Consider the following 23,425-nt stretch of genomic DNA (forward strand, 5'->3'; position numbering starts at 1 on the left):
CTCAAACCATTAAGCCAAAGGAAAGCTCACAAAAATTCATGCAAGCTAGAAATCCTACTTTTTCTTTATTCCATTTAATGGTTTTCTAATTTTTATTTTTTTTAAAATAAAAAATGATGTTATACGTTGTTGGAAAGGCTTTCCCTCCGTCTCTTCATTCTTGAATTTAGCCTTTCTTTATCCTAGATATGTAATCAAATTGTTAGAATTAATGTTCCATGGGAACACTCACGGGAACACGGATTATGGAAGGAGGCCGGAAGTAATTAATGCGAGAGAGCGGGATTGTAGCCATGGTAACATAAAGACGCACATAATTTTTCCATATTTTTGTGCCGAAGTGCAATGTAAATCGTTTTAGGCCAATGTGGGTTCTAAATGAGAGTTCTAAGTGTATTAAGCAAAGATCACTTATGGGGTTGTCCGCCCATGTGTGAAAGAGGCCTAGGGTTAGGGTTAGTGACATCTCTACAAAAGAGATGTTAGCTAAAGAAAAGGGACGTTTTTTGCCATTCTCATAAGCTATTGAGTGAAGCTCTTGAGCTCTCAAGCTATGGCAACTCTCTAACTCTCTCTCTATTATACTCTAATGAGCATCAAGCTCCAATGAGTATAGCTCCACTTCATTCTCTTAATCTGTTTTAGCATCATTGAAGTAGATTAATCTATGATTAGTTGAATGCTTCTTTCTTTCTCTTGTGTATGTTGCATGCTTGTAGTGAGTGTGTGTGTAGTCTCCATTGATGCAAGCTCTTGCCCACTTCATTGGCAATGAGTTATTCATGGATAGACTCTCTCTATGAGCTTGTGGGTTTGTGAATGTTACATTCTATGCTTGCTTAAGCTTGTGGATTAGTAGATGCACGCTTATGGGTTTGCTGGCATTAGGGAAAGATAAGATTTAATCAATGTTTGAATGGGATTAAGAGATTGCTATGCATTGCTTGTTCTCTTGATTAGTGTAGTGGATTTAAGGGATTGAGAGATTGATTGAGGTGTTGAATGGTTGAATCGTCAAGTGGTGGTTTGTGTATGTGAGCTCTCCCTCATGGGATAAGCCTTCATGCACTAATCGGGTCGAGTCCTCGGATTGACATTGTGTTTCTTAACACATTTGTTGATCGGTAGTACTCTATGAGCACTATATTGCACGGTAGAGAGAACTGCTCTACAATGGCACCACTGTCGGGGAGCGAGTGCCTACATTAGTTGAGCACCATACACACACTACCACTCCTTTATTAAGCTCCAATCGGTTTCGAAACTGTTGGATAGGAGAGCAGGCTTTGGGACTAATTTTGGTATTTATTTAAGACTAATCTATTGTTAAATTCTCTTTATTTGTCTTGCAATTTAAGTGCGATGGGCTAGCTACGCTTCTGAGGTCAGGACAAGGATTCAACACACGGGAAGGATTGGAGGTAGGTACTAAAACTGCAAATTTCAATTTGTGTGCGAAAGAGAGAGGCCTGTTTTTGCATTTTTGTCATTCTGTTTGAGGATAATTTTTACAGTCTGAGGTTAATTTTTACAGTTTCAATTTTTTGCATGTTTGTTTTATTTTCTGTTCTTAACTTAGTTTAGTTTTCTGCATCTTTAATTTTGTGCATTTTAGTTCTCTGTTAAACTTGCACCTGTAGAGAAACTGAAATTTGTACACACACATGAAGATTGAACATTTCGAATTTGCTGCAAATCTCACAGCTGCACATGCATTGAGTTCCCTGCACATGTATTGAATTCGCTGTAAATCTCATAGCTCCACATGCATTGAGTTCACTGCACACGCACTTCAAAAAAGAAAAAAATAATAAAAAAAAGAAGACGATTGTGCGTGAACAGCGCACCGCGCGGAGAGACCCACACATCGCACCATAAAGACCGCCACCGCACACCGGATAAGGGGGGTGCAAAAAAAAAGTGTCTGGAAAATTTTTCATTTTTTGCAGCAAAAAATTGGGAGGTTATCTAGCTTTTCGAGAGGAGTTAGAAAAACACCCATCGTCGAAATTTCGGTCCCGGAACCATTTTCCCATAGTGAGCTCTGTATGGAAAACTGGTAAATTTTAGGCGATTTTGTATCCTGAAAAATACGCTAATTTTTTGGCCTAATGTGTTCGAGGGGGTTCAAAATTAGTTCTGACAAAGTTTGAGCCAACTTGAAATTTTTTGGAATTTTTTTGAAAAAAAATTTATTTTTTTTAAAAAAAACTTAAAATTTGACCTTATGCACTTGCGGTCGGGACATCATATAGACACTGCCATAGGGCCTAGGGCACCTTCTAGAGTACCTACGCAAGAAAGTGGGACCCAATCGGTAGAAAATTTGGCAAATATTGCCGAAACATTTTCCGAATCCCAATTTGATACCCTTTCCAGGACAACCAGCTCATTGTCTATGGACAATCTAGGGCCGTCAAATTTGGTCTAACAAATGCACCTGCAACCTTTCAGCGGCGGTTGATGAGTCATGTATTCAAGGAGTAACTTAGGCTATTTCTTGAGATCTTCATGGATGATTTATGTGTTCACTCACAAGAGCGTGATGATCATATAGAACACCTCAGACTTGTGTTTCAAAAGTGTCAAGTTTATCGTATATGCTTGAATCCAGACAAGTGCAAATTCATGGTAAGACAAGGAAAAATTTTGGGCCATATTGTTTCTCGCAAAATGGAATTTCAACAACAGATATGGATAAAATTGATGTCATTGTCTCATTACCTCGGCCTATCAACCCTAAAGGGTACATATATTCATGGGACATTGTGGATATTATCGTCTATTCATCTACATGTACGCTGTCCTAGCCAGACCATTATATGCTCTTCTTAAAGTTTAATTGGACTGACGAGTGTGAGGAATCCTTTGAAAAGTTGAAGCAAGCATTAGTGACTACACCCATCTTACAGGCACCAGATTGGAACCAAATCTTTCATGTCCATATTGATGCTTCAAACTTTGCAATTGGATGTATTTTGGCTCAATCGGGAGAACATAATAAGGATTTCCCAATCTCATATGCTAGTCGACAGTTGAACAATGCTGAGAAGAATTATACCACAACAGAAAGAGAAGGTTTGTCCATGATATATGCAGTGAAAAAGTTTCGCCATTACCTTTTGGCAAACAAATTTATATTTTTTGTGGACCATCAAGCACTGCTATATTTGGTGAATAAGCCTTGTGCAACTGGAAGGATTGTGAGGTGGTTTGTCATCCTTCTTGAGTTTGATTTTGAAGTGGCAGTTCGAAAAGGAACAACTCATCTTAGGGCAGATCATTTGTCTCGAATCACCTCTAGCGAAGCTCTTGTGGGTGTGGATGATAATATGTTAGATTCAACACTTTTCCTTGTGGAGACAGCTCTCCTAAATGGTCTGAACCCATCTTAGAAATTTTGACAAGTGGGTAGATACAACTAGCGGGTCCTAATGTGGACCTATGGTGGCAACCATTCAAGTTAATCTCAGGGAGATTATATCGTCAGGGTAATGATGGAGTGTTGCGGCTTATACCTAACCCAAACCAATAATATGAGGAGATCTTGGAATGGGCACATGAGGGTATTGGTGGAATCCATGCATCAGCTACTACTTGTGTGCGACGTATAACTCAGGATGGCCAATGGTGGCCTACCATGCATGCGGATGCTGAAAAATTTGTTCGTAACTGTGCTTCATGTCAAATTCAACAGCCAATTCATAATGTCACATTATTCCCAAATTTCAACTATACCAAGTTGGAGTTAGTATATTGTGGACTATCTTCAGCATGGTCATACTGATCAAACAATTAATAAATATCGAAAGCATGATATTGAAGTTGAAGCAGCCAACTATATGCTGATAGAGGGCCAACTCTACAAGAGGGGCAAGGATGGCAACTTACGCATGTGTGTATGTGAAGCTGACTACTTGAAAATCTTGACTCATGCACATGCAGGTGTTGGGGGTGGACACTTTTCGGACAATACCACACAGCTAAGTTGATTAGGTGGTCTGGGCTTTGGTGGCCAACCTTACAAATGGATGCCGAAGAATATGTAAAACATTGTGACGATTGTCAAAGGACCAAACCTCCCATCTCACAAAGGACAATATGCCATTGTGGCCTATGCTAAGCACATGTGCTTTTGCCAAATGGGGTATTGATTTTGTCAGTCCCATTAAACCTCCAGCTCATCACACGCATGCCAAATATATTATAGTCACAACTGACTATTTGACCAAATGGATAGAGGCAAAGGCTACAGTCAAAAATGATGCCAGAACCACAGCCAAGTTCTTGTATGAGTACATGTTTACACGCTATGGCTTACCTATTGAAATCGTTAGTGATCAAGGTGTGCACTTTGTGAATGAGGTCATAGAGTTTTTACTTCAAGAATTTATGGTAATTCACAAGCGTTTTGCACCCTATCATCCCCAAACCAATGGTCAAGCTAAGAGTACTAACAAGATTCTCTGCACAGCACTCACAAAGATTGTTGAGGGACATAGGACTGATTGGGAGCAAAAGTTGCACTCAGTTCTTTGGGCATATAGGACAGCCTATAAAACATCTGTGGGCACAACCCCATTTGAGCTTGCTTTTGGGCTAGATGCAATTCTTCCCATTGAATTTCTTGTACCTACTCTACGAGTTGCTAAACAATTGGACTGGACCGGTCACGAGCTTTCTCAACGCATTGATGAATTGGAAAAGCTTGATGAGACCCGCTTATTGGCGGTAATGGGGATGTATGCCGAGAAGTGGGGACCTTGTGCTCTTGTACACACTTAAGAAGCATAAGAGAAAGCTCAAGAAACGTGGCCTAGGACCGTTTGTGATTAATGAGCTTACTCCAAGTGGTGCAGTGCGTTTAGAGACACTAGAAGGTGAGCAAATGCCTAACTTTATTAATGGAAGTCGTCTCAAGAAATACAATGAACCATTAACTGAAGTCATGCTTCAACAAATGCATGCTGCCCACACACGGAAAGAAGCACATGACCTACTTAAACGTCAGGCTCAAGAAGAAGCTAAAGCTAGAGTTGCAAAAGCCAAGGAGCGTCGCAAGGCTTCTGTGTTGACCTTACAGTTGGCTATTGATGAACAATATGTCGATCCGTTCAATATTCACGTGTGTCTTCATCTTCATGAGACTACCTACTTTGTCTCTACCTTAATTGACTCTGGTGTAAATTATAATGTTCTCTCATTTGACACATGGGTAGCCTTGGGACAACCAACACTTGTGCACATTCCTATTGACTTACGAAGCTTCTCAGGTGAAGATAACCCTATAGAGGAAAAATGTGTCATTATGATGTTCATTCAGGATCACCAGATGTCAGTTCCCTTTTATGTGGCTAGTAAGTCCAAGGCAGTGGTAGAGGTTGTTCTTGGTCGATCATGGTTAAGTGCTACCAATTGTTCATTAGATTGGAAGAATAGACAATACAAATTGTAAATTGATTCTGATTGCATCTTGGGATTTGCTACTCCACGAGCTTTATCATGTCAAAAGGGTGGTATTTCTACCTTACACAACCCACTTGCAAAATCTGCTCTTGAAGCTCCAAGACAAATGATGTGGATAATCGATGAGTCCTCAAGTGAGGGCCATGGCTGGCATGTTCCAACTACTCTAGTCACTGCTCAAAGAAGGCCAGGCAAGAAGGAATTATCAATTTGGCTACCCAAAGATGCGTACAAACTTGTACCATCTAGCCAAGTTGCTAAACCTCCTAAAAAGCACATCTTTTCCAAGCCTAAACCTCAGATTGTTACTCATTGGGTCCCAAAGCATGTTCTTAAAGCACAAGGCTATTATGAGGGTGCAACAACACTTTGGCTTCCCAAATGTCATGGTTTGCTAGAGGCAGAAGAGTGTATCAATAAGATTCCAAAAGCCACTCTTGGTTTTTCATATCAGTGGGTGCAAAGGAAATCAACACAACCTCTTCAAGATAGGGACACGGATCCACCACCAGTGCAAGGGTAAGCTCATCAACTCCACAATAAGATCAACAAGCCAGGACACTTTTCTCCCACTGGGTTTTTCCCCTCGGCTATATTCGGTGATTGGCACCAATAACAAATTTCTTTTCTTTTCTTTTCTTGTTTGTTAATAAGACATTTTGCAGAGATCTCAGCTAAACAAGAGCATACAAACACGTCCCAATAGTCCACCTACCGTGCACACAAATTAGGAAGGGGGGAGACATGCAATGCCTACAAAGAGCAAAGAGAAGCAATCTAACGAGCACTACAATAGGTGTATTCAAATCATAATCTTTTGTTCTTTATGTGCTTTTCACTTTTGCATATATTGTTTGCATGTTCACACATAGTTGGCTGGTTTAAGTTTTAAATTAGTTGTTACCATGTGGTGAGTGATTTCTAGATTCTTCGAGGACTTAGTAGAAGGTATTTCTATTTGAAGATGGTGTAGGATATATGCCAACGGAGTATGCCAAGTTCTTATGTTCTCGAATATATTGGTTATCCCTAGTGGTAGCTACCTCTTAGGTATGGGATAGGTGCTACAATTAATAAAAAATTTACAAAAATAATGCCCTAAAAAATATATACAAGTGAATCGAGACATGACGTGTCTACAGCCATGTGGAATGCTTGGTAGGACCTTGGGTTGTCTTAGCACCTTGGGGCCGATGCCTTAGTTTCCATGGGGTGAACACTGACGTCTAAAAGATTAAGAAGAAGACCTTCAAGGACTCTATCGCCTTGATAGATGCTGGTAGGACTCTGGGGTACATTATGGGCCCTCGAGACCGATGCCCTCATCTTCATGGGGTACTCCTTATGTCAAAAAGAAAGAAAAGGGTCTGTCGCCCTTGAGATACTTATTAGCGGCCTTTAGATTCTCTTAGCGGAGGTCTCTTGGCCATTGCTTGGGTCTCATTGGGATGGAACCTTCCTCTTTATCATCTTTCACACACACACACACACACATACACACAAAAAAAAAAGAAAAAAAAAAAAGAAAGAAATAAAGGTCCAATCACCATTGCTCATATTTAGGAGTAGGGTTGCCACTTAGGAATAACTTAAACACTTGTAGGACATTGAGACTGCGGTCATAACCTGCGGGGTGTACAAGCACACTTGCCTTTGCATAGCACTATCTACCACTTAGTCTCACTTTGACTAGTATTTACTCACTTCTTTTAGCACTCTTTAAAACTATTAAAACTCTAATCGGCCTTTCACTTGCATGCTCACGTGTGAGATTGTCATTGCTGGTTTTTTTTTTCAATAAAAGGCTTTACTTGTCTTCTATTGTTTTTTTGCAGCTTTTGCTTCTACCACGCCCGAGGACGTGCGCGATTTAGGAAGGGGGGGAATGTTCCACGGGAACACTCACGGGAACATGGATTATGGAAGGAGGCCGGAAGCAATTAATGCGAGAGAGCAGGATTGTAGCCATGGGAACATAAAGACGCACATAATTTTTCCATATTTTTGTGCCGAAGTGCAATGTAAATCGTTTTAGGCCAATGTAGGTTCTAAATGAGAGTTCTAAGTGTATTAAGCAAGGCTCACTTATGGGGTTGTCCACCCACGTGTGAAAGAGGCCTAGGGTTAGGGTTAGTGACATCTCTACAAAAGAGATGTTAGCTAAAGAAAAGAGACGGTTTTTTGCCATTCTCATAAGCTATTGAGTGAAGCTCTTGAGCTCTCAAGCTATGGCAACTCTCTAACTCTCTCTCTATTATACTCTAATGAGCATCAAGCTCCAATGAAAATAGCTCCACTTCATTCTCTTAATCTGTTTTAGCATCATTGAAGTAGATTAATCTATGATTAGTTGAATGCTTCTTTCTTTCTCTTGTGTATGCTACATGCTTGTAGTGTGTGTGTGTAGTCTCCATTGATGCAAGCTCTTGCCCGCTTCATTGGCAATGAGTTATTCATGGATAGACTCTCTCTACGAGCTTGTGGGTTTGTGAATGTTACATTCTATGCTTGCTTAAGCTTGTGGATTAGTAGATGCACGCTTATGGGTTTGCTAGCATTAGGGAAAGCTAAGATTTAATCAATGTTTGAATGGGATTAAGAGATTGCTATGCATTGCTTGTTCTCTTGATTAGTGTAGTGGATTTAAGGGATTGAGAGATTGATTGAGGTATTGAATGGTTAAATCGTCAAGTGGTGGTTTGTGTATGTGAGCTCTCCCTCATGGGATAAGCCTTCATGCACTAATCGGGTCGAGTCCTCGGATTGACATTGTGTTTCTTAACACATTTGTTGATCGGTAGTACTCTATGAGCACTATATTGCATGGTAGAGAGAACCGCTCTACAATTAAACTTTTCATATTGTTTCTCTTTAAAAGTGGAATTTGATTAGTTTAGAATGCTTTAAACCATTATGGATAATTTCTAAGTAACTTGAGAATAATTAAAAAAATAAAAAATGGTCAGTCATACAAAGGAGGTTATGGCAAAATTTTCTTAAATTTTGTGAAATAAGTTTTATCTTTTATTATTCAAAAAGAGTAATCCCCACCGTTTGGGTATTCTAAAAGTGTTATTTTCATTCTAAAAATGCATATTATAAATATTTTTATTATAAAAGTGTTATTTGCAATAGAAATAATTTCTATACATAGAAAGATGTATATTGGAGATTTTTTTTAATTCTAAAAGTGTTACTTTCATCAAAATTGATTTTTATGCATAAATAGATGCATAAAAGAATTTTTTTAATTATAAAAGTGTTACTTTCATCAAAATTGATTTTTATGCATAAATAGATGCATAAAAGAATTTTTTTATTATAAAAGTGTTACTTTCATCAAAATTGATTTTATGCATAAATAGATGCATAAAAGATTTTTTTAATTATAAAAGTGTTACTAACATTAAAATTTATTTTTATTCATAAATAGATGCATAAAATATTTTTTTAAATTCTAAAAGTGGTACTTTCATCAAAATTGATTTTTATGCATAAAAGATTTTTTTATTTTAAAAGTGTTACTTTCATCAAAATTGATTTTTATGCATAAAAGAACTTTTTTATTATAAAAGTGTTACTTTCATCAAAATTGATTTTTATGCATAAATAGATGCATAAAAGAGTTTTTTTAATTATAAAAGTGTTACTTTCATCAAAATTGATTTTTATGCTTAAATAGATGCATAAAAGAGTTTTATTATTATTATAAAAGTGTTACTTTCATCAAAATTGATTTTTATGCTTAAATAGATGCATAAAAGAGTTTTTTAATTATAAAAGTGCTACTTTCATCCAAATTGATTTTTATGCATAAATAGATGCATAAAAGAATTTTTTTAATTATAAAAGTGTTACTTTTATCAAAATTGTTTTTTATGCATAAATAGATGCATAAAAGAATTGTTTTTATTATAAAAGTGTTACTTTCATCAAAATTGATTTTTATGCATAAATAGATGCATAAAAGACATTTTTATTATTATAAAAGTGTTACTTTCATCAAAATTAATGTTTATGCATAAATAGATACATAAAAGATTTTTTTAATTATAAAAGTGTTACTTTCATCAAAATTGATTTTTATGCATAAATAGATGCATAAAAGAATTTTTTTATTATTATAAAAGTGTTACTTTCATCAAAATTGATTTTTATGCATAAAAGGATTTTCTTTTATATAAAAGTGTTATTTCCATAGAAGTTGGATTTTATGCATAAATAGATGCATACATAATTTTTATATCAAAATAAGAGTTCTCTTTAATCCTATGTTTAAATCCCATGAATATTGGTAAATGAATAAGTAAATACTATGTGCGAGAGAAGATTCTATCGTTTCATATTCTCTAGGATGGTTATGAGAAAACTCAGAAAAACTATCGAAGTCGAAATTTTAGATAAATGATTAATTTATTCCTCATATGAATTCGTGATTAGTTTTGAATTCAATTAAGCAAATATTCAATGAATGAAATTCAATAAAGTAGTAATTGAAATATTACCCTTCGAGAAAGATAGTTCAGGGAGAACCTTTCCAGACTCAAACCCTGAATCAGACTACGAACAAGACATAACTCCTTCATCGGCTAGGCTATGTATAGCCCTCTTCATAGCCTAGCCCTCTTTATTCATAGGGCATATGCATAGCACTCTTTATGCATAGGGCTATGCATAAGGTCTAAGCTATGCATAGCCCTCTTTATGCCGCATAGGGATATGCATAGCCCTCTTATGCACACAATAGGCCTCTTATGCACACAATAGGCCTCTTATGCATAGCCTGCTTATGCAATAGGGCTTATACATAGCCTTATTATGAATAAGCCCTATTATGCATAATGAACTACCCTATGTTTTGATTTTATATGATAATCTTGTGCATGTCTATTCAAGCGAACGACCTTGAAGCATAGGCCACGCATACGGTTCATACGGATGTGGCTAGTAGAGGTTAGCCCTCTTTGTCTATGCTTCTTCTATTTGTGTTTTTGCACCCTTGGATGCCGGGGATTAGGTTTAGGGTTTAGGTACGCATAGGCCATATGCATAGACCTTATTCATAGGCCGTACGCCGTATGCATATAGCTTATGCATACGGCCTATACATACGTTGTATATGCATAGGGCCTACACATAGGCCGTATGCATAGGCCTTACGCATACAACATATGGCTTATGCATAGGCCGTACGAATACGTCTTATGCATACGGCTTATGCATAGGCCATATGCATAGGCTGTATGCATAGGCCTTATGCATAGGCTGTATGCATAGGCCTTATGCATACAGCATACGACTTATGTATAGGTCGTATGCATAGGCATAGCCTTATTATGCAAAATCCCTATCATGCATAATGAAATAATGTTTTGATTTTATATGATAATGTTTTGTAGGTCTATTCAAGCAAACGACCTCTAAGGGCATTGGCCACGCATACGGTTCATACGGATTCGTCTAGTAGAGGTAAGCCCTCTTTGTTTATGCTTCATCTATTTGTGTTTTTGCACCCTAGGGTGCTGGGGATTAGGTTTAGGGTTTAGGTATGTATAGGCCGTATGCCATATGCATATGGCCTATGCATAAACCATATTCATAGGCCTTATGCATATGGCCTATGCATAAGCCGTATGCATAGGCCTTATGCATATGGCATATGGTCTATGAATATATGGCTTATGCATAGGCCATATGCATAGGCCTTATGCATAGGCCATATGCCGTATGCATACGACCTATGCATACGGCTTATGCATATGCCATATGCATAGGCCTTATGCATAGGCCGTATGATGTATGCATATGACATACGGCCTATGCATATGGCTTATGCATAGGCCATATGCCATATGAATACGTCTTATGCATAGGCCATATGCCGTATGAATACATCTTATGCATACGGCCTATGCATACAGCTTATACATACATTGTGTGATGGTTCTGAGAGATGGCCTCTATAACACCTCTCACAACTTCACAAGAAAAAGAACCAAGGAGCAATATTCACAAGAACTTCAATCAAATCCTTTAAAAGAGGCTATAGGAAGCAAGTATTATTGAGAGACTGGATACAAAGCTTCATAGACAAGAATAATACATCAAACATCTCCAGATAGATGACTATATGAAATAAGATTGTGAGAGAGGGTAGAAAGAAAGAGAGCTTAGATTAGCTTCAACAATTGATTCTCCACAGACCAAAAAGACTCTAGAAATTACAGCATCATTGCTCTGAAGAAAGCTCCACCTCTGGAAACTACATCAGAGGATTCTCCACTCCTCAAGCTCCAACAATGAGACTAGGTTGGATGTGAGTTACAAAAGATCCATCACTGCCTCTTAGTGCAACGTGCTACTTAAGGTGGTCAAGTGTAGTATTACAATATATCATCACCCCCCCTAGGTGCATAAGTTTCTACCCTGTCACGTAGGTTGTAACGCTTGTGACCGACGGCAGACCGGATGGCTAAGGACATGGCCAAGGACATGGCTATCCGGGGGTTCAGTGGGAGAGGATGCCCATGCGAAGTCATGGGCGGCTAGGCTAGTGTGGACGGCAGGTCACACACTATATAGCCTAGGGGATGAGGGGCAATCCTCATTCTTCCTCTATGGCTGGGTGGTGAGCCATAGGTCGTCCCCTCCTGTGGTAGCGCCCGTAGAGCGGTGTTACAGTGACCTAACACTGGTATCAGAGCATCGGTTCGATTGGGTCGTCAGGGTCTGTGCGCGTAACCGGGGGACCGGAGCCCACTCCATGGTTTTCAACCATTCAAAATTTCATCCTTATCTCCACAATGGATTGTGTGGAGGGAGGAGGCCAGAATTGAAAGGAAGAATTCTCTCTCTCTCTCTCTCTCTCTCTCTCTCTCTCTCTCTCTCCGTCGCACACACCAAAGCGAATCTACAGGTAAGCATTTTTCGTTTTTTTTTGGCGTTGAAGCTTGTCTGCGAAAAAACGTTTTCGTTTTGGTGTAGAGAGAGACGTCGTCTGGTGTAGACCGAGAATGGCTGTGAAGAGAGGCGTCGATGAGGTCGGCTGTGAAAAAAATAAGTGGTGTGGCGGGGACAGTAAGGTCGCCCTGTAGGGTAATGACTCTACCTTCGTGCTCAAAACATAGCGTATTATGTAGGTAATTATGAGCTAGTCCAAGCCATACAGCCACTCCCTGCCTAGATATATGTCTGCTCTGGCTAAGTGCATGACCTGAAAGTCAAGCGGAGCCTCGTAGTCCTACATAGATAATGGGACCCCCAATACTACGGTATTCCATACCGTTTTGTCATATCTGTTGGCTAGGCCAACAGTATACTCATGATCACTCCGGGTCTCAGTCAACCCCAACTTCTTGACTAACGAGTAGTTCAAGAAGTTGTGGCTAGCTCCATCAAAATAAAAACTGTGACTCTACAGCCACCTATGGTGCCATACATGCGCACCATGTCATGCGGACCTATAGTAGGCTGCCACATCGCTGGTGTCACTGAACAAGCGTGATGCACCTCTCATCACAATGACACACTGTCACCTCTCTGAACTCTGCGGAACTGAGAGGGAGTCTCTGCACTGTATGCAACTGCCTAGAGGATTTACCATCTTTTTTGGGCTCGTTACCACTCGTGCTGGCTTTAGGCTTTGGACACTCAACCTTTGTGTGCCCTACATCATTGCAATTAAAGCAGCGATTTTCCTTTCGCGCTTTAATATACTGCTCTTTCTTTTGGATTTCGATGTCTCTTTTCTTCTTGGATGGTCGTGGTTTTTTAGACCAATGACCACCCTGTCCTTCCTGGTCTGTCCTATCCCCTTGTTTATCACACTGCGGAACCCTTTTCTTTTAAGGCCTGACCTCCTCTTTTCACTACCCTCGACCCTGCTCGAACCACCACGTGCACTACGGCGCTTGATGTCATCGAATATCTACGTATACTTAATTGCCTCTGCTAAGTCTTTAGGCTGTAAGGGCTCTACATACTCAAGGTAATCATCTTTGAGGCCTCTTTTAAAGCCTCGCAATGTTTGGAATGCATCGATCCCCTTTAGCTTGAGTACTATCTCCCTATAGTCTGAGATGTATTGAGTCAGGGATTTGTTCTCCATCGAGCACTTGTCCCATAACTCCCAGCTTCTCTCTGCCTCATTAACAGGAAAAAACTCTTTTCGAAACATCGTTTCAAACTCCGTCCAAGTGGCAGACGAGTTGTCAAACTCATCCACACCACTTGTACGCTTTGCCAGTTAATGAGAGGCTAGCCTCTACGGGCTGTATCCGGCTAGGCTGCTGTCGCAGTGCGTGCAAATTTGACCACTTCGCTAGAAACATGTTGACCGAGTCCTTGTTTCTCTCCTTCTCCTTGCCACCAAAACTAGGCGGCTTTAAGTCTTTCAATAACGACAAAGCTGTCTCTACGGACGGCCTTGCAGGCACATCCGCCTGTACTCCTACAACCACCCCACTGGCAAGGCTACGCTCACCCGTGCCGCAGGAGTTCGTCTATCACTCACGAGGAGTTGGAGTACTAGCCGAGGCGGCTGTCAGTGCATCTAACCGTGTGGAGATGCTCTGTAGCATCGTGACTAAGTCAACCTAGACTTTACCCATATTGTTCAATTTGGCATTAAGATATTTAAAAAGTCCACTAGAGAGCTCCGTCTCTGTCAGGACGTCGGCGGCAGGGTCCAATAGGTCATAATCGTCGTCATCATATTCCAAGAGGTCCTCCTCGGTCCCCTCGGCGACGTCGGTGTTCATGTCATCTGGCTCATCGGCCAAAAAGGGGTCATCTGCTATTGCGGCCGATGTGGGCTCACTGGGTTCTAAGGCGAGGTCTACAGACGAGGAGGGCACTAGCGGATCACGCGTGATCGACGAGCGCACTCCAGACCGGACAACGGTCGGGTGTATACGGCTTGACAATTTGTTTGGGGTCGAACCCGCGAGACCGAGGACAAGAGACCTGAAGACCCTAGAGAAGTAGAAGGCGGTGGGGACACACTACGCCTAGCAGACATCTTTAATTCTTGCACAAAGAAAAATGCGAGAACTCGAAAATTACAAAAAAAAACGCTAATAAAACGAGCAGTGGTGGAGAGAGAATAGTCACCCCCTTACAGTCGCCGACTGTCGATTTGTGTTGTGCTGCGAGCCTCTACAAGCATCGCAACTCCGGGATGCTCCGATCCGAGAGAAAAGTGCATGAAGCTAATACGCCGAGAGCTGAGGACAAGGACTTTCTCTTTGTTACAAAAAGGGGGGTGTCCATTCTACTACTACTATTCAGGGGGTCTGTAGCGATGGTTGGGGTGGGGCCCAGTAGTGTGCAATTGGGTGCAGGGGGGCCTTCGTGGGTAGTGTCCGTCTCCATGGAGCTGTGTACAGCGGTCCGTAGAGACCAGATAGTAGAGGTATATGCTTGTTACCCTCTTTTGAATTCTGTCATGCGATTCAAACAAGAAAAAATCCAAGGTGAAAGAGACATTAAAGAAAAAGTACGTAGATACTTTAATGAATTGATTAGAGGAATTTTAGGATGTTTTTCCTGATGATTTACTAGATGGTTTACCACCATCTAGAGAAGTAGACCATGGCATCGAAGTTATGCCAGGATCAAAACCTATAAGTAAACCTACTTATAGATTAAGCCACTCTGAGGCACAAGAAGTGGAGAAACAATTGACGAAATATTTGAACAAAGGCTTCATTCGGCCTAGTTCAAGTCCGTGGGCATCGCCTATTCTTCTGGTAAAGAAGAAAGACGGATCTATGCGGATGTGCATAGACTATAGGGCCCTTAATCAGATAACGATTAAGAACAAGTATCCGATGCCATGCATGGATGAGTTGTTTGATCAACTTTATGGATCGAGATACTTCACAAAAATAGACCTTAGATCTGGGTATCATTAGGTTAGAATTAAAGCAGAAGATGCTGTGAAGACAGCATTTAGGACCCGTTTCGGGCATTTTGAGTTTTTGGTTATGCCATTTGGGCTAACCAATGCTCCAGCGACGTTTATGATGCTGATGGATAGCATTTTACGTCCATATCTGGGAAAATTCGTAGTAGTTTTCCTAGATGATATTCTTGTGTATAGTAGACACAGAAAGAACACATAGAGCATTTACGTCTAGTGTTTGAGTTGTTGCGAGAGCACAAACTATTTGCAAAGAAGAGCAAATGTGAATTTTTTGAAACAGAAATTCACTACCTTGGCCATATTATATATCCGCCGATGGTACGCGGATGGAGCCAGAAAAAGTAGAGGCTATTCTTAAATGGCACCACCGAAGAATCTCAAGGAACTGCAGATTTTTCTTGGCATGTCGGGGTTCTACCGACAGTATGTGAAGGACTACGCAAAGATTGCAGTCCCGTTGATTGACCAGTTATGGTCCAAAACAAAAAACATAAGTTGGGGGGAAGCCCAACAGAAGAGCTTTAATAAGCTCAAGGTGACCGTAGCTGCACCTGTTTTGACTATTGTCGATCCAAATGAGCCATTTGTCTTAGAAACAGACGCTAGTAATGAGGCCATTGGAGCCGTACTTATGCAAAGGGGTCACCCAATTGCATTTGAGAGTAAAAAGTTAGATCGTGCGTAGCGTAACTACTCAGCTTACGAGCGAGAGTTACTAGCGATAGTTCATGCATTAAAAAAGTGGAGACACTATTTATATGGTCCTACTTTTGAGGTCCGGATGGACCATGAAAGTCTGAAATGGCTTTCAAGTCAAAATGAACTGAAGGGTAGAAAAGCTCGGTGTGGGCGGAGATTCTACAGGAGTTTGACCTTCAGATACGTTACCAAAAAGGTAAGTATAACGTGGTGGCAGATGCACTTAGTCGCATGCCACAAATTAATGAACTTAGTTTCACAGTCTTCAAGAATGATTTCTTAGAGTCACTACGTGGTTTATGTGAGCACGATCCATCTTTTACAGAGGTCTGGCGCGCTGTACACGTACACACTTCTTCACAGATGCGACCACCTCCCTCGTTGGCACGTATTGCTAGTCCGGAGAGACTGGTTGAAGGTGCAACGGGAAGGGAAGCGAGAGTTAGTCTGGAGAGACTAGCCATGTCTTCTGGGTATAGTTTGGAGCTGCAGAGCTCTGACATAGGCCCTTCATCACCTTTGACTGCCAAGGCTTCAAAGGGGAGTGATAAACTTCATCGGGGGGAAAAATATGCTAATTACTCCATTGACGACGGGTACTTACTCTACAAGAGTAGAGTATGTGTACCAACTATTGGTGACTTTCGGGCCCAAATTCTTAAAGAAAGTCATGATAGTCCAAGTGCGGGTCATCCCGGGATTCAGAAAACCTATGCACTAGTAAAAAGACAGTTTTATTGGCCTAGTTTGTTTAAGGACGTCCAGACTTATGTGCTGAAATGGAGTAAGTGCCAGGTCAATAAATATGAACATCTTAAGGTTGGAGGATTATTCCATCCGCTGGGAAATGGAAAAGCATTTCTATGGATTTCATTACCGGTTTACCCAAGATCAGTCAAGGGAATGACTCGGTGTGGGTGGTAGTGGATAGGTTAACTAAAATGGCAAAGTTTATCACCACGAAGAAAACTGTTAAAATGCCAGAGTTGGCAAAACTCTTTATTGAACATCTCTACAAGCTATATGGCCTGCCCGCAGATATAGTGTCGGATAGAGATAGAAAGTTCAATAGTCATTTTTGGAGGGAAGTCTTCAAAAAGTTAGATACTACTCTGAGTAAGAGTACGGCAGATCATCCGGAGTCTGATGGTCAAACTGAAAGAGTTAACCAAATTCTAGAGGATATGTTGCGTTCTTATGTTAGTAAGAAGCAATCTAATTGGGAAGAGTACTTGCCCTTATTGGAGTTTGCCTATAACATCTCCAAACACTCAGCGACGTTTACACCATTCATGTTAATGTATGGATTCCAGCCGAGATCTCCGATGGCTGTAGACCTAGAAAAGGAGAAGATTCAATCTGTCAAGGATTTCCTTGAAGATGTGAATGATATGCTCAGAGCCGCACGTGAGAGCATTCGTAGCACTCAGGATCGCGCTAAAACTTATGCGAATAAAGGACGTAGAAAGGTGACCTTTGCAGAAGGTGGCTTTGTATTCCTCAAGGTTCCTGCGCAGTCAGAAACCATGAAAACGGGAAAGTGTGATAAACTTTCTCTGAGATATTGTGTCCTTTTAAGAAGATTGGGGACGTAGCATATAAACTTGAGTTACCGGAGAGTTCTCAAGTCCATCCTATCTTCCATGTCAGTAAACTGAAGAAATCAGTTCACGGGTTAGAGAACGCAGTTTCTCCAGAGATTTTGGTGGACTTGATAGAGCCACCAAAGATACCACATGAACCTAAAAAGGTTCTAAAGTATCATGATGACAGACAAACTCGACATAAAGTGTACCAGGAGGTACTTGTTAAATGGACAGATAGGGATGAGGAGGTAGCTACCTGGGAACGCTGTGGTGCAATTTCCAAAAGGTTTTCCCAGTTTGTTTTCGAGGACGAAAACTCTTCTTAAGGGGGGGTAATGTCACGTAGCGTGTAACGCCTGACGGACGACGGCAGACCGGATGGCCAAGGACGTGGCCATCCGTTCAGCGGGAGAGGATGCCCATGCGGAGTCATGGGCGGCCAGGCTAGTGTGGACGGTAGGCCACACACTATATAGCCTGGGGGATGAGGGGCAATCCTCATTCTTCCTCTATGGTAGTGCCCGTAGGAGGCGGTGTTACAGCAACCTAACATACCCTCACATAGTCAAGTGCGATAAAAACAAAAGACTAGGTCTACTCATTTGGTGGCCTTTTACAATCATGAGCTAAGGTGATGAGGCTCGTTGATGTAGCTTTGGTTTTAGAAGAGATACTTGTCGAGAGTCTTCTCTTTGCTTAATGAAGACTCTACATATCTCCATGCCACCACCCATCACATTTTGGCTCTCACTCTATCTTTGATCTCAAACCCCTAACCACATCTCCAACAACATGTTGGGTGACAAACCATCAACAAACACACCATCTCTACGATCCGATATCTAAGATGAAGGTACATATGAAAGACAAGGAATAAGATGATCGGGAGATCTTGGATTACATTAAGTAAACTTTAGAAGCAAAGAAGTTGTGGGACAAAATGAATGAAGAAGGGTCGTTCAAAGAACGAGATTTATCAATGGAATTTGAAATTGTTAGGAGTAACTTCATGGAATATATATTCCCACGTTTTCTATTATTTATGGATTGGATTTAATCCATGGAATATATATTTCCACATTTTTACACTTTTATGAATTCTCCCTAATGGGTTTAGATTGGGACACTTTTCTAAATCCGAGAGATTTTAGCTTACTTTACACATACATGGGTAAATCTGTACATGCGTGAGAGTATTGGTTACATCATCTTGATGATATAAGTTTCATGTCGTTTTTAATAAATTAATTGATTGGCTTAGATGATATAAGTGCAGATCATTGGATTGGATAATGGAGACAAGCTGGTGGTGGTCATGAATATTTTGAGATGATCAATTTTGAGTGTCGATAAATAATATATGATTTTGTGACAACAAGCACCATTAATTTATTTTGGGTGCCATCCGTACTTATTGACGATGTATATACTATTTGGAACATGTGAAAGCTCCATCATGTATATTTAATTCTTCAAGATATGTACATCTTCAAGATATGTATATTTAATTCTTCAAGATATGTACATCTTTATATGGTTTTAGAATCACATATATTTAAGGAAATAATTAGGGGCAAAATTCAACCCAAAGGCTGATTTTCAAGGGTCTTCCAAAAGTCCTGGGCTATTTTAGACCCAAACAAATGGTGACTCTTTTAATATATTAGCCCAAGGTAGCATTTTTGGTAAATTTAGAGAAAAAATCACCAAATTTACACTAAAAATGAACATGTATCTTGAAAATTTTCAAACATTCACCAAAGTTTCCTACAAACTCTACTTTCTATCAAAAAGAAAGATTCTTCAATCCATCTCTACTTTAACCACCATAGGATATGCTCCTTATTTTTTACCCTACATATATTTTAAAAATAGTTTTCTCAAGCAAGCTATTTTTGAAGCAAGCTATTCTTGAAGAAGTCAACATATTTATAAAGTATAGTATTTGAAGCCCCAAAATCTATCTTAAGAAATATATTTAAGTACACCAAGAGGAAGCGTGGGATCACTCTTGTGTGGGGGTAAATTGGATCCAATATTATATCTTGAGAAATTATTTATTCTGTTTATGTTTGGTATTTAATATTGGTGCAATTGATTATTTGGATTCATGTCAACCTTCCATAATAAAAATTGAGTACTGCAAATAGGGACATGGCATGCATATGGCTACATAATCGAGAATGAAGTAATTGTCCTTCAAGAGGAGCTTGAAAAAATGTGAAAAAGAAAACAACTAGAAGAATAATATTGAGTGTACTATTGTACTATTGAAATTGAAATAAATGAGACATGTTACTAGAAAAATTTAAAGAATTGCTGATGTAATGAAATTTGAGTGTGTCAAAGTGGAAGAGGTAAATATTTGTTTAATACCATCAATATGTATGATGAAGACACAAAGAGAGAGAGAGAGAGAGAGAGAGAGGGAGAGAGAGAGAGAGAGAGAGAGAGAGAGAGAGAGAGAGAGAGAGCAGATGAGAGAGAAATAAAGCAGATGAGAGAGAGAGAGAGAGAGAGAGAGAGAGAGAGAGAGAGAGACATAAGAAGAAGAAAAAAAACAAAGAAGAGGAGGAGAGACGAGAGTGTCAAAATTATGGGGAATATGTACAACGGAAGCAATAGTTGATGGCAAGATAGAGCAACATATATGAGAGAGAGAAAGAACACAAATTTCAAAACAAAGAAGAGGAAGAAAGCAACATATATGAGAGAGAGAAAGAACACAAGAAACAAAACAAAGAAGAGGAAGAGAGCATCAAAATTATGGGGAATATGCGAGCTCGGCCATTGGAAAGATCCTCACGACAATTGCAGTTCACTAGGTAAGCTCTTTTTGGATGTGTTTCAAGGAGGGTTAGGGTAACATTTTTGGTGCCATTGCCGGGGAGCCAACCCTTGGTTTTTTCCATCATTTTGCCTCTAAACTACGCATAACCCATTGCCCATCATCTTGATTAATAGTTTTCCATGAAAAAGATGTGGATTTAATGGTGATTTGTGTGAGATTTGGTGTAGAATAGCTCTCTTTTTTGTTTTTGAAAAGAATGCTTTTTGCTTAATTTTTAAATTAAATTGTTGTTTTTGTTGTTGTTTTGGTGGTTTTTCATGTTCTTAGGGCTTGCAAATAGTTTGTATTAGGCTTGATTTGTAGCCATTGCATCAAACAATGCAACAGAATGAAATTTTAAGTGAATGTTAGAGCTCTTTAGTTTAAACATAGATTTAAGATCATTAATTCTAATTTAATTATGTGCTTTTTGTTGAAATTATTTGGATTAGAGTGCTAGCAAGTATTAGGAGTAGCTTAATCTTTCATAAAATTTCTTAAAACCATCAAAAAATCCTTGAATTTGATTAATTTCTCTTAATGGACTAGTTTTTGTCATTAAGGGTGATTAATCGTATTCAAGAGGCTAAAATTTAGAAAATATATTAATTGGGGTCTAAATTGATTATATGAGTAGTCGAAATTGATTTTTTGAGTGTTACAAGAGCATCTAGATGCATCAAAACACCTAATCACATCAATTTTTTGATCAATTGAAGAAATTTGACTATCTTTGCTTAATTTTACCTTAAAGAGGAGACTATAATTAAGATTCTAACTACTCCCTTAATTTAGATTGATTTATACAATTTTTGATGCATCAAGATTAGATTTTCCTTGCTCTATCCAATGGTGTGCTCAATTGTTTGAATTAGGGATTAATGGTTAATTAGAGTCCTTGATTAGTGTAAAAGAGGTAAGGATTAATTTTGGATTAATCTTTAATCATCTTTTTACATGACTCATTAAGGCTAATGAGCATTCAATGAGAAGATGCTCATGAGTTGTCAATTTGTCCATTTTGGGGGTCATTTATGAAGGGTGTAAGGTGTGTCATTAAAAGGTTGACTTTTTTGATTCCACTTATCTTTTTTGGAAAAATGCTCATATCCCTTTCATTTAAATTCAAAGAGAGAGAGAGCAAGCGAGAGAAGCAAACAAACAAAGAGAGAGAGAGAGAGAGAGAGACAAGGACATGAAAGTCTATGTGTGAGAGTGTGTGGGGGGGAAAGAGTGTGTGCATTAGTGCATGTACAGGTGTGTACATGTGTGTGTGTGTGTGTGTGTGTGAGAGAGAGAGAGAGAGAGAGAGAGAGAGAGAGAGAGAGATTATATGTAAGATGCATTTATTTGAGAGTGAGCAAACCTCACCATGGATCCCCACCATTAAAATTATGTGTGTCTGAGAGAGAGAGAGAGAGAGAGAGAGAGAGAGAGAGAGAGTTTCTTTATGTGAGTGAGTATGTGTGTGTGTGTGTGTGAAGAGAGAGGGAGTGTGTTTGTGCATGAGAGAGAGAGAGAGAGAGAGAGAGAGAGAGAGAGAGAGAGAGAGAGAATTCCTATGTGTGAGATAGTTTGTGTGGGAGGGGAGAGAGTGTTTTTGCATTAGTGCATGTGCGGGTGTACATGTGTGTGTGTGTGTGAGAGAGAGAGAGAGAGAGAGAGAGAGAGAGAGAGAGAGAGTATGTGTGTGTTTGCATGTGTGCGTATATCTGCATCTATGTATGTGTGCTTGAGAGAGAGTGAGATGGAGCAAGCCTGGAGAGAGAGAGAGAGAGAGAGAGGGAGAGAGGTGTGAAGAGGGAGAGGGTGAAAAGAGAGAGAAAGAGTGATAGATAGAGAATAAAAAGTAGCTTTTAATAAAAATTAAATTAAAAAATATATATGTATATGTGTGTGTTTTTATTTACATTTATATATTTATACATACACACACACATATATATGTATGTGTGTATGTATGTATATATGTATATATATATATATATATATATATGTATGTATGTATGTATATACATATATATACATATGTGTGTGTGTATAATATATCTATCTATATATTTAAAAATGAGCACATCTTACCACTCATTTCTACACATTAAAATTCGATCAAAATTAATTAAAATTATGTATGTGTGTATTTATATTATTAAATGCACATATATATGTATGTGTAACTATATGTGTCTATGTATAGGTATATGTATCTAAAACAGAATATTGTATATACTAATATTTACATGTGTGTGTGTGTGAGAAAGAGAGTGTGTGTGTGTGTGTGTGTAAGAGAGAGAGCTTCTATGTGTCAGAGAGTGTGAGAAGAGAGAGGGAGTGTGTATACCTGCATGTGCCTATGAGTGTATGTGTGTACGTGAGAGAGAGAGAGAGAGAGAGGAGGGGAGAGATAGAGAGAGTGTGCAGGTGTATACATGTGTGTGAGAGAGTTTAACATTTGAGAGAGTGTGTGTGCATGAGAGAGAGACGAGAGGGAGGGTCATATGCATGTGTGTGAGAGAGGGAGAGGGGGGCATGCCTAGAGGGGGGAAAAGAGAGTTGGGAGGACGCCTAGGAGTGCGTGAGAGAGAGAGAGAGAGAGAGAGAGAGAGATGGGTGTAGGGAGTCCTTTACTAGAACCTTGCTCTTTGAGCAATGAGTTCTTTATTGGAACCTTTGTCTCTTAGCAAAGCGCCTGTCAAATACTAATAATATATTAGTAATATATTAGAGAGAGAGAGATGGGTGTAGGGAGTCCTTTACTGTAACCTTGGTTTTTTTTTTCGAAAGTACAGAAAATTTAGAAACACACACACCCAGCCTCCGTGAGGTGGAGGCGGCCCTACAAGGATGAGGGCTGGCAAACCCATCGTGCATGCTTATAATCAACCCATCAAGGGTAGGTACCTAACAGGCCCCTAAGAC

This window comes from Cibotium barometz, chromosome 50 (assembly GCF_041138505.1).
Source record: "Cibotium barometz isolate CiBa-2024 chromosome 50, ASM4113850v1, whole genome shotgun sequence".
NCBI lineage: Eukaryota > Viridiplantae > Streptophyta > Polypodiopsida > Cyatheales > Cibotiaceae > Cibotium > Cibotium barometz.